Genomic DNA, 10,512 nt, shown 5'->3' on the forward strand with positions numbered 1-10,512 from the left:
CACTCATAGGAGCACTGGCCCGGGGGGGTAAAATAATGATGACCCTTGAGTCCGCGAAACCCAAGGGAAAAAAGGCTAGGTGGTGAATGGTAAAACCAATGTTGGGCATTGCTGGAAGAGCTTTACTTAAGGCGAACTGTCAAGGGGTTCCCATAATAGCCCAACCGCGTAAGGAACGCAAAATCCGGGAACATAACACCGATATGATGGAAACTAGGGCGGCAAGAGTGGAACAAAACACCAGGCATAAGGCCGAGCCTTCCACCCTTTACCAAGTATATAGATGCATTAATTAAATAAGATATATAGTGATATCCCAACAAGTAAATATGTTCCAACAAGGAACAACATCTCCATGTTCCAACAAGGAACAAACTTCAATCTTCACCCGCAACTAACAATGCTATAAGAGGGGCTGAGCAAAGCAGTAACATAGCCAATCAACGGTTTTCTAGGACAAGGTGGGTTAGAGGCTTGGTTCAACAATATGGGAGGCATGATAAGCAAGTGGTAGGTATCACAACATAGGCACATCAAAGAGCGAGCAACTAGCAAGCAAAGATAGAAGTGATTTCGAGGGTATGGTCATCTTGCCTGAAATCCCGCAAGGAAGAAGAACGGGTCCATGAAGAAGACAAACAAACGCAGTCGAACGAATCCTCACAACACGACGTTACCGGAAACAACCCGAAGAAGCAACACCGGAAAGAAGCAAACAACATAGTAAACAACCACCACATAATCATGGCATGATGCACAATCAAGTATGATGCATGTCCGGTTTAAATATGCATGGCATGGCAAAGTGCACAAACAAAACTACAAATTAAGTGGAGATCAATATGCAACGAGTTGCATATTGACGAAACACCACATGACTTATTTAGTTCTCTCTCGGTTATGTACCCAACAATATTAAATGTTGTTAAGCATGTCAAGAGGTGAAACATAAAGGGATTATCTATCTAAACAATTTAAATGGGGCCGGCTATAGCAAATGACAAATCCGGTAAATCCCCATATGCATATAGCAAATTAATACAAACAACAATTTTAAATATTCTTGATGTTGTTAACATGATGCGGATGACATGTTCAAGTTTTATGCAATAATTATGAATAAGTTGACAAGAGCATTATATGGAGCATATGTCATCGTGGCGGAAAGAAAGGATGCCATGATGATGATAACGGAAATGGTACCACGGCAACATTCCGGTTCCGGTAACTCGATTGAGATACCGATGCAAAGGAGAAGTGTGCGGAACGTGACAAGCAGGGATGGTGGGGTGATCTCGGATACCGAGTTCCCACATGTGGGTGGCAAGGCAAAAGAGGGGCGGCGTGCATCGACAATTCGAGCACGGAGCAAGCACGAGCATCTCATACATCACATGCAAGCGTTCTCGGACGGTCGTCTCGGGGTTATACCTTCGAAGCGTGCAAAAGGGACAGTTCTCATTTGGTGCAAAGTAGAGGAAGTAGACGTTCTTGGGACGTTCGTAGTGGAAGTAGTCGTTCTCTCATGCTCTAGGGTCGACGGTAGAGGTACTTGCGATCTCAGCGACGGTAGTGGTACATGTTCATCTTTTGGAGAGGTACATGGCGTTCTTCGGTCATAGGTACTTGACGTTTTGCTACCGGGGTCTTCGGCGACGGTCGTTGTACACATGATGTTGGGGTACTTGTCGGTCCGGTCTTGACGGAGTAGATGTACATGTTGTCAGGGCTTGTCGCATCACCCGGTGTAGTCGTACACGTACGGAGCGGAACTTAGCGGTAGTGGTACTTAGCGCAAATCCACGGAGACGTTCTTGGCAGGCAACAAGCAACAACGCGGTGTACGGATGTAGCAGTGGTCTTGTCGGTGTTGTGGCCGGAGCGGGGTGGACCTGACAAGGTCCAAGAGGAGTAGGGCTCTTGGTCTCTGGTCATCCATGGCGTGGTGCAGGCAGGGTGCGGCTCAGGCTGCTGCTGCTCGTGTGCTCCAGCGCAGGTGGAGCCAGCAGCGAGGAGGCAAAGGAAGCAGGGGCACGCGGGGAGGGGGTTTGTGGGCGAGCATCAAGGCACGCGGCAGGGAGCCATGCCACGCGAGGATGAGGAAGCGGAGATCCGCGACGCTGACAGAGGAGCTCGAGGTCGAGGGGAAGGAGTCGAGGGGCGCAGGAGGATGGCCAGGGTGCACGGAGCGGCGACGATCGCCGGAGCTTGAGGGCGCGGGGCTGCGACGTTCGCGATGGCGGCGGCAGGCCTGGTCGAGGGAGAGATGGGGGTCGAGGACGAGGGGGACTTGGGGCGCTGGCGGCGGCCTCGGGAAGGAGAAGGGACTTGGCGCGGCGGAGGAGGAAGCAGGACGCCAGATCAGGGAGGCGTGCGCGATGGTGTGAGTGGGTGGCGGCGGAGAGCAGGGAAAAGAGACGAGGGAGAGGACGAGGGGATCGGGGGGAGAAGACGTGGTGGGAGGCGGCGCTAGATGAGGACGAGAGGGAGAGATGGGATCGAGAGGGAGAGATGATGGGCTCTCTCCCTGCGCTAGGGTTAGCTGGGGAGTGGGCCTTGGGAGGCCGGCCCAATGGAGAGGAAAACGGCCAGGGGCCTGCTGGGCTACTCTCTCTCCTACTCTTTTCCTCATTTCCTTTTATTTGCCAAAATAGCAAATAGCAAAGGCACAACTAAGAGAAAGAAAAGGTTGGAGAAGTAATTTGGGCACTGGGATAATTTTTCCGGACTCGCAAAAATGAGCTTGGGCCAAGAAAATAGAAGTGAGCGTGTGCGTGAATATTGGATTCGAACTCGTTTGAATTTAAATCCAAAAGAGTTTGAATAAGAAGTGGGCATTCGGTAGGTCCAAAAATATTGAGAATTTAGGAGGAGCCTCGAAAAATGGGAAAAGAATTGTTGGCAAAGTTTGGAGGTGCAACTTGAAGCATAAGAGGCATGGAATTAAATTGCAAGTGTGTTATGGTGATTCCAAAGTTAATGGAATATTACTTATAGCTCCCTAATAATAGTGGGAGGATATATGTTATAAAGAGACATCACCATGTGAGTTCCCTCGATTTAAATGGATCAAAGATCCATGCCATTTATTTAGTTGAGTTGCAAAAGATTTATGAGATGATGGCATGATGACATGATGCAATGCAACACGCAAGCAAATGACAAGGCAACGACGGTGAATAACTGGACGACAACTGGCACATCGGTCTCGGGGCGTTACACTGCAGCAAGCACTAGCATATATAGTGGCTAACTTACGCAAATGAGAGCGAGAAGAGAAGCAAGGCACGGTCAATAAGCTATCATTATCAAGAAGTGATCCTAAACTACTTACGTTCAAGCATAACACGAAACCGTGTTCTCTTCCCGGACTCCGCCGAAAAGAGACCATCACGGCTACACACGCTGTTGATTCATTATAATTAAGTTAAGTGTCAGGTTTTCTACAACCGGACATTAACAAATTCCCATCTGACCATAACCGCGGGCACGGCTTTCGAAAGTTCAAAACCCTGCAAGGGTGTCCCAACTTTGCCCATCACAAGCTCTCACGGTCAACGAAGGATATTCCTTCTCCCAGGAAGACCCGATCAGACTCAGAATCCCGGTTACAAGACATTTCGACAATGGTAAAACAAGACCAGCAAAGCCGCCCGGATGTGCCGACAAATCCCGATAGGATCTGCACATATCTCGTTCTCAGGGCACACCGGATGAGCCAGACGTCGGGTTGGCATAGACCCTGGTTGCCCATGGGGCGCCGGACATCGCTCAGGTTGGACCAACACTTAGAGAAGCAATGGCCCCGGGGGGGGGGGGGTTAAAATAAACATGACCCTCGGGCTCCGGAAACCCAAGGGAAAAAGGCTAGGTTGTTAGTGCAAAAGTAAAACCAAGGTTGGGCCTTGCTGGAGGAGGTTTATTCAAGGCGAACTGTCAAGGGGTTCCCATTATAACCCAACCGTGTAAGGAACGCAAAATCAAGGAACATAACACCGAGATGACGGAAACTAGGGTGGCAAGAGTGGAACAAAACACCAGGCATAAGGCCGAGCCTTCCACCCTTTACCAAGTATATAGATGCATTGATTAAATAAGAGATATTGTGATATCCCAACAATAACCAGGTTCCAACATGGAACAAACTCCAGCTTTGCCTACAACTAACAATGCTATAAGAGGGGCTAAGCAAAAGCGGTAACATAGCCAAACAACGGTTTGCTAGGAAAGATGGGTTAGAGGCTTGACATGGCAATATGGGAGGCATGATATAGCAAGTGGTAGGTATCGCGGCATAGCAAAAGAGCGAGCAACTAGCAAGCAAAGATAGAAGTGATTTCGAGGGTATGGTCATCTTGCCTGAGATCCCGCAAGGAAGAAGAACAAGTCCATGAAGAAGACAAACGGACGTAGCCGAATGGATCCTCACAACTCCGGAATGAAACCGAAGCTAACGATAGAGGCAACCCAGAAAGAAGCAAGCAACATAGTAAACAATCATCACATAAGCATGGCACGATGCGCAAACAAGTATGATGCATGTCTGGTTTAAATATGCATGGCATGGCAAAGTGCACAAGCAATCCTACAAATTAAGTGGAGCTCAAGGTGCAACGAGTTGCATATTGATGAAACACCACGTGGCTTATTTAGTTCTCTCTCGTTTAGGTACCCATCAATATTAAATGTTGTTAAACACGGAAAAAGGTGGAGCATAGTAAAACTACCTATCTAGGCAAGTTTACATGAGGCCGGAACAACAAGCAACAATTCCGGTAAAACCTCATATGCATTTATCAATTTGGTGCAACAACAATTTAAACATTCTTGAAGTTGTTATCATGATGCGGATGACATGTGCAAGTTTATGCAATTTTATGAAAAATTTGACATGAGCATTATTAAGCATTTGTCACCGTGGTGGAAAGAAAGGGTGCCACAGCGACGATAACAAAACAGTGCCACGGCAACGTTCCGGTTCCGGTAACTCGATTGAGATGCCGGTGAAAAAGATGGGGCGTGAGCGAGTTGAGCAAGATGGTGGGGTCCTCCCGACTACTGGGTTCCCACGGGTTAGTGGCATGGAAACGAGTGACAATACGGACATGGTGCAGACAAAGGGGGCATCTTATCCAACATGCATTCATTCGTTCACGGGCGTCGTCTCGGGGTTATACCTTTGAGGCGAGACTTTTTGAAACGGATCAAGTTCGTAGCGGAAGTAGACGTTCTTGCCATGTTCGTAGTGGTAGTAGTTGTACTCATGCCGTAGTGGAAGTAGTGGTTCACGTAGATGGTAGTGGCACATAGCAATCGTGGACGAACTTGAAGGGTCATCGTTAGTCGTTCACCGGTCTTCGGCGATGGTTGTGGTACACGTTCTGTAGAAGTACGGGCGGCAGTAGTGGTACATGTCTATCGTTGCATGGGTTTCCGTAGATGTTCAGGGTCACAGCGAGGAACTTGATGCATCGTTGAACTTGGCGTCTGAGGAATCCCGCGTAGCCGTACACGAGTCGTAGTCGAACTTGACGGTTCCGTTACACGGTTCTTTGGAGACGATAATGGTGTACGGGTCTTTTGGCCCTGATAGTCGTACACACATCCAAAGAGGAACTCGGCGTTCCGATGCGGTGTAGGGGTACATGCCGATGGTCGTCGTGGTACTTGGCGTTTCGTTCAGCACTCGTTCGAGCATCCGTGTGATCCTGTCGGTGGTGTACTTGGCGATTTCCAAGGCGACCTTGACGCATCCGTTCATAGAGGTACTTGGCGGTTTCGTTCAGTCGGTCTTGCCGGTCTCGGTAATGTAGTTGTACAATAGCATCATCGAACTTGTCGAACCCAAACTCTTGGAGGACCGTCGTGGTACTTGGTGTTTTGTGTAACTAGCGTCCTTTCGATCTTGAGAGAGAAGAAACAGCACGCCCACAGCGCCCGGTGGGGATGGTCCTGCAGCAACAGGAGGTCAATGGCGGAGTAGCAGCAAGACGAAGAGCTCGGCGGCCTGGACTCACCGGTCGGAGTGACGACGGGGTCATTGGGTGGCGCGGGGACGAAGCAGCCACGACGAGGTCCCTGGCAGGGCAGGGCGACGGCTCTGGGAGGTAGGGATGGCACGATGGAGAGGGTGTCGCGGCTGGAGGGGAGGCACGTCCTCGCCGGATCAATAGGGTGGCGATGCCATGGAGGTTCGGGCACGGCTGCGGGAGGAGGACGAGGGGACCAAGCGGGACTCCTCCGGGTGTGTGTGGGTGGCGGCGGCCTGGAGGGATCGAGAAGATGAGAGCGAGAGGAAGATGGGATCAGGCCGGGATCGAGGGAGATGGTGAGGAGGCGCTGGTGAAGGGAGGAAGGGAGCGAGGGGGTTCGGGAAGACTGGTGGCGGCGCTCGAGGAAGATGGGATCGGGAGGATGAGAGGGAGAGGGAGGTTGGCTGGGCCTCGGGCCATCTAGGGTTAGCGCTGGTTGGGCTGCGAGAAGCCTTGGGCCAAATGGGCCGCAGGAGGCCCAAGTGGCCAGGCTGGGCTCTCTCCCTCCCTCTTCTTAATTACTTCTTTATTTCCTGATTTAACAAATAAACTGAGAAATAAGAAATGAAGAGAGATATAGGAGAAGAATTTGTGTAGGGCGCCAATTTTCTTAGACTCGTACAAAGGAGCTTGATCCAAGAAAAATACATTTGGCACCGTTTGGAAGGATTACATTCGAGCACATTTGAATGTGATTCAAATGAGTTTGAATTAAGAAAACTTTTTTGGAGAGTCCAAAAATGTTCGGAATTTTTGTGGAGAACGGGAAAGCGGTGAAAGAAATTATTGGCAAAGTTTGGGGACCAAACTTGAAGTATAAAATACATGGAATTATTTTGCAAGTGTGTTATAATATTTATTATAGTTCCCTAAATATCGGGAGGGTATGTTTTAAAGAGAAACCACCATGTGAGTTCCCTCAATTTAAATGGATCGAAGACCCATACGATTTGATTGTTGAGAAAAAAAGTCATGATGACATGATGCAATGCAAAAGATGAAAAGAAGAAAGCAACGAACCAAACAAATCACACGAAGAAATCTCGGAAAACAAGAAAGGCAACTGAAGCTCCGGTCTTGGGGCGTCACATATTTGCTATGGCCATAAGCCGGCGCTTGAAGCGCTCCTGCTCGATGGGATCCTCAGGCACGATAAATTCTTCGTCGTCGAGGATCACCTCATCTTCGGAGAGAGGTATGTAATTGTCCTCCTCCGATTCTCCATCTGCTGCCTACTCTGGAGGGCTAGCTTGTTCACTCTCCCGCTCTACATCGTGCTGGAGGGGATTGTGGTTGTCTTCGGCACTATCCGGAGTGTTATTATCTCTTGTGCCGGTATCACTACTTTTTCTATGGCGGGACTTAGAGCAGCGCCGCTGACGTTAGCGCTTGGGTTGCTTCTTGGAGGGGCCATCCTCCGCTGTCTCGTCGTCATTGCCTTCTTTGGGGGTGTCCACCATGTATATATCATAAGATGAGGTGGCGGTCCAGCGCCCTGTGGGCGGTGGTTCCTGTTCGTCTCCTGCATCGTCGTCCATACCGTTGATGTCCTCAGGGTCGAAGTCAAGCATGTCGGTTAGATCATCGACAATGGCTACTAAGTGGGTGGTGGGTGGGCAGCAAATTTCTTCGTCGTCCGCATCCCATTCTAGCCGGACATAGTTCAGCCAAGGTTCTCCTGACAAGGAGAGAGACCTTAATTAATTTAGCACATCGCCGAAAGGCGAGTGCTGAAAGATATCTGCGGAGGTGAACTCCATGATCGGTGCCCAATCAGATTCGATAGGCACGGATGTATGCGGTTCGGAGTCCGTGGCCGGAGACGAATCCAGTGGTTCGGCAACATGGCTCTCGTAAGGGGTGAAGTCAGTATCCGGCTCCATCACCACTAAGAGTGCGGCCTCCATGTAGGGGTCTATCCCTCCATCCTCGGATGGCGCAATTTGCTCCAGATTGAATGCCGGAGTAGTTGCAGATACGATATCCCGAACATTGTCCGACGGCAGAGTTACGTCATGCTCATCGTGATTGTGCGGCGCACCTGACATGGGCTCGAATCCGTCAAAGAGTAAGTCTCCGCGGATGTCGGCAGTGTAGTTTAAGTTTCCGAACCTGACCTGATGGTCAGGGGCGTAGCTCTCGATCTGCTCTAGACGGCCAAGTGAATTGGCTCGTGGTGCGAAGCCGCCGAATACGAAGATCTGTCCGGGGAGGAAAACCTCACCCTGGACCGCATCGTTACCGATGATCGAAGGGGCCCTCGAGCCTTACGGCGACGGCACAGTGGAACTCTCAATGAAAGCACCAATGTCGGTGTTAAAACCGGCGGATCTCAGGTAGGGGGTCCCAAACTGTGCGTCTAAGGCGGATGGTAACAGGAGGCAGGGGACACGATGTTTACCCAGGTTCGGGCCCTCTCGATGGAGGTAATACCCTACGTCCTGCTTGATTGATCTTGATGATATGAGTATTACAAGAGTTGATCTACCACGAGATCATAGAGGCTAAACCCTAGAAGCTAGAATATGGTATGATTGTTTGTCGTCCTATGGACTAAACCCTCTGGTTTATATAGACACGGGAGGGGGCTAGGGTTACACAGAGTCGGTTACAAGGGAGGAGATCTACATATCCGTATTGCCAAGCTTGCCTTCCATGCCAAGGAAAGTCCCATCCGAACACAGGACGAAGTCTTCAATCTTGTATCTTCATAGTCCAACATTCCGGCCAAAGGATATAGTCCGGCTGTCTGGAGACCCCCTAATCTAGGACTCTCTCAATACTGCTCAGGTTTCCAATAAGAACCATATGCATTCATCTTTCTTTCAAAAGCAATACCCTCTTTCCTAGGGTTCCTGTTAAGAATCTGCTTCTTGTGCACATCACAAATAGTTTGGTGTCCTTTAAGACTTTTGTACATGCATGTGATGTACAATTCCTTCAGACATGCATTTTTGTCAGTGACACTTGTGGTTTCCTCAGATGAGGGAATTGAAACCACATAGACAGTTGGAGATATAGAAGCAGTTGAAGCATTTGAACATTCAGCTGAAGAATTTGCATTATCACGTTCAAGGCATTTTAAGCATGGACCAACAAATTCTTCTTGAGAAGCGCTGATCTGTTGAGCGAGCAAAGAATCCTGTCTTTTTGAAGATCATCATGAGATGCTCTCAGCTTATCGAGCTCTTGCTTCCTTTGAAGAAATTCATAGGACAACTTGTCATGTGCAACTGAGAGGGCCACATGACGACTTTCAAGTTTGTCACATTTTGACTGTAGACGTTCAAGGTCTTCAGTCAGAATTTGAGAATGTTCCATTTCATCGTTTAACAAATCATCACTTTTATCTAATGACTTGTGAATCCTTTCTAGAGCAGTTTATTGTTTAGCAACAATTTTAGCAAGTTTGGAGTAGCTAGGAGTCATATTTTCATCAGATTCACCTTCACTTGAAGAAGATGAAGGCTGTTTGTGTACCTTGACGCCTTTGGCCATGAGGCACACGATGCCGAAGATGATGAGTCTTGAGCGGAAGTCATTGTCTTGAGAGAGTCCATGAACTCGAGGAACCAGGGATCCTAACATGTGCGGTGCCCTTCATAGAGGTCAGAGATCCTGTCGCAAATGAGCTTTGCATTGGCGAGATGCATGATGAGCCTGAACTCTTTTGTGGATAGGCTAGAGCAGATGATAGCCCTTGCTCACATATCCAACTGAGTGTACTTGTGAATATCCTCAGCATTAACCATCTTGCAAAGGTCGGTCAATCCTATCTTAGTGATGGTCCACAGCTCATTGTTCATGGATAGGAGATGTTTCCTCATCAAAGCCTTCCACTTGGCATAGTCATGACCATCAAAGATGGGACATGCAACAGACACCTTCTTCATACCTGTGGTCTACATAACTAAAACTCTAGGTGGTTAAACGGAAATCACACCGAACAAGGGACTACCTTGCTCTGATACTAATTGAAAGCACAAGTTTACTCCCAGAGGGGGTGAATGGGAGATTTTTAGAAATTCGTCAAACTCTAAAGAATTTGACGAAGATCAGAGTGAAGAAAATAGAAACACAAGGGAAACAAAGTCGTCACTGAATCAGAGTACATGCAATCAGGATACGTAAGAGTGAAGAACATGCAATCATACATTCATACATGCATGAAGAAAATGAACTGAGGAAATGAAAGATGGCTTCATGAAATTCTTCAGAGCACATATCACAAATTCTTCAGCAGTGGAATAAAGTAAGGGAGGGTTGAGAAATTTGAAACCAGGTTGGCTCGATGAAGACAATGGAATTTGGTAGAACAGTTCCAGTTGCTGCATCAAAATTACGTCTGGTTGAGGCGGCTGAGTCGCAACTCAGAGGACACACTGTCCTCATCGTATTCCTCTTGAGCTAAGGTCACTTATTACTCGCCCACGCACTCATGGTAAGTCTTTAATGTAGACTTCCAAAACCTTCACAGACT

The sequence above is a fragment of the Triticum dicoccoides genome, chromosome 6A (assembly GCF_002162155.2).
Source record: "Triticum dicoccoides isolate Atlit2015 ecotype Zavitan chromosome 6A, WEW_v2.0, whole genome shotgun sequence".
NCBI classification, from domain to species: domain Eukaryota; kingdom Viridiplantae; phylum Streptophyta; class Magnoliopsida; order Poales; family Poaceae; genus Triticum; species Triticum dicoccoides.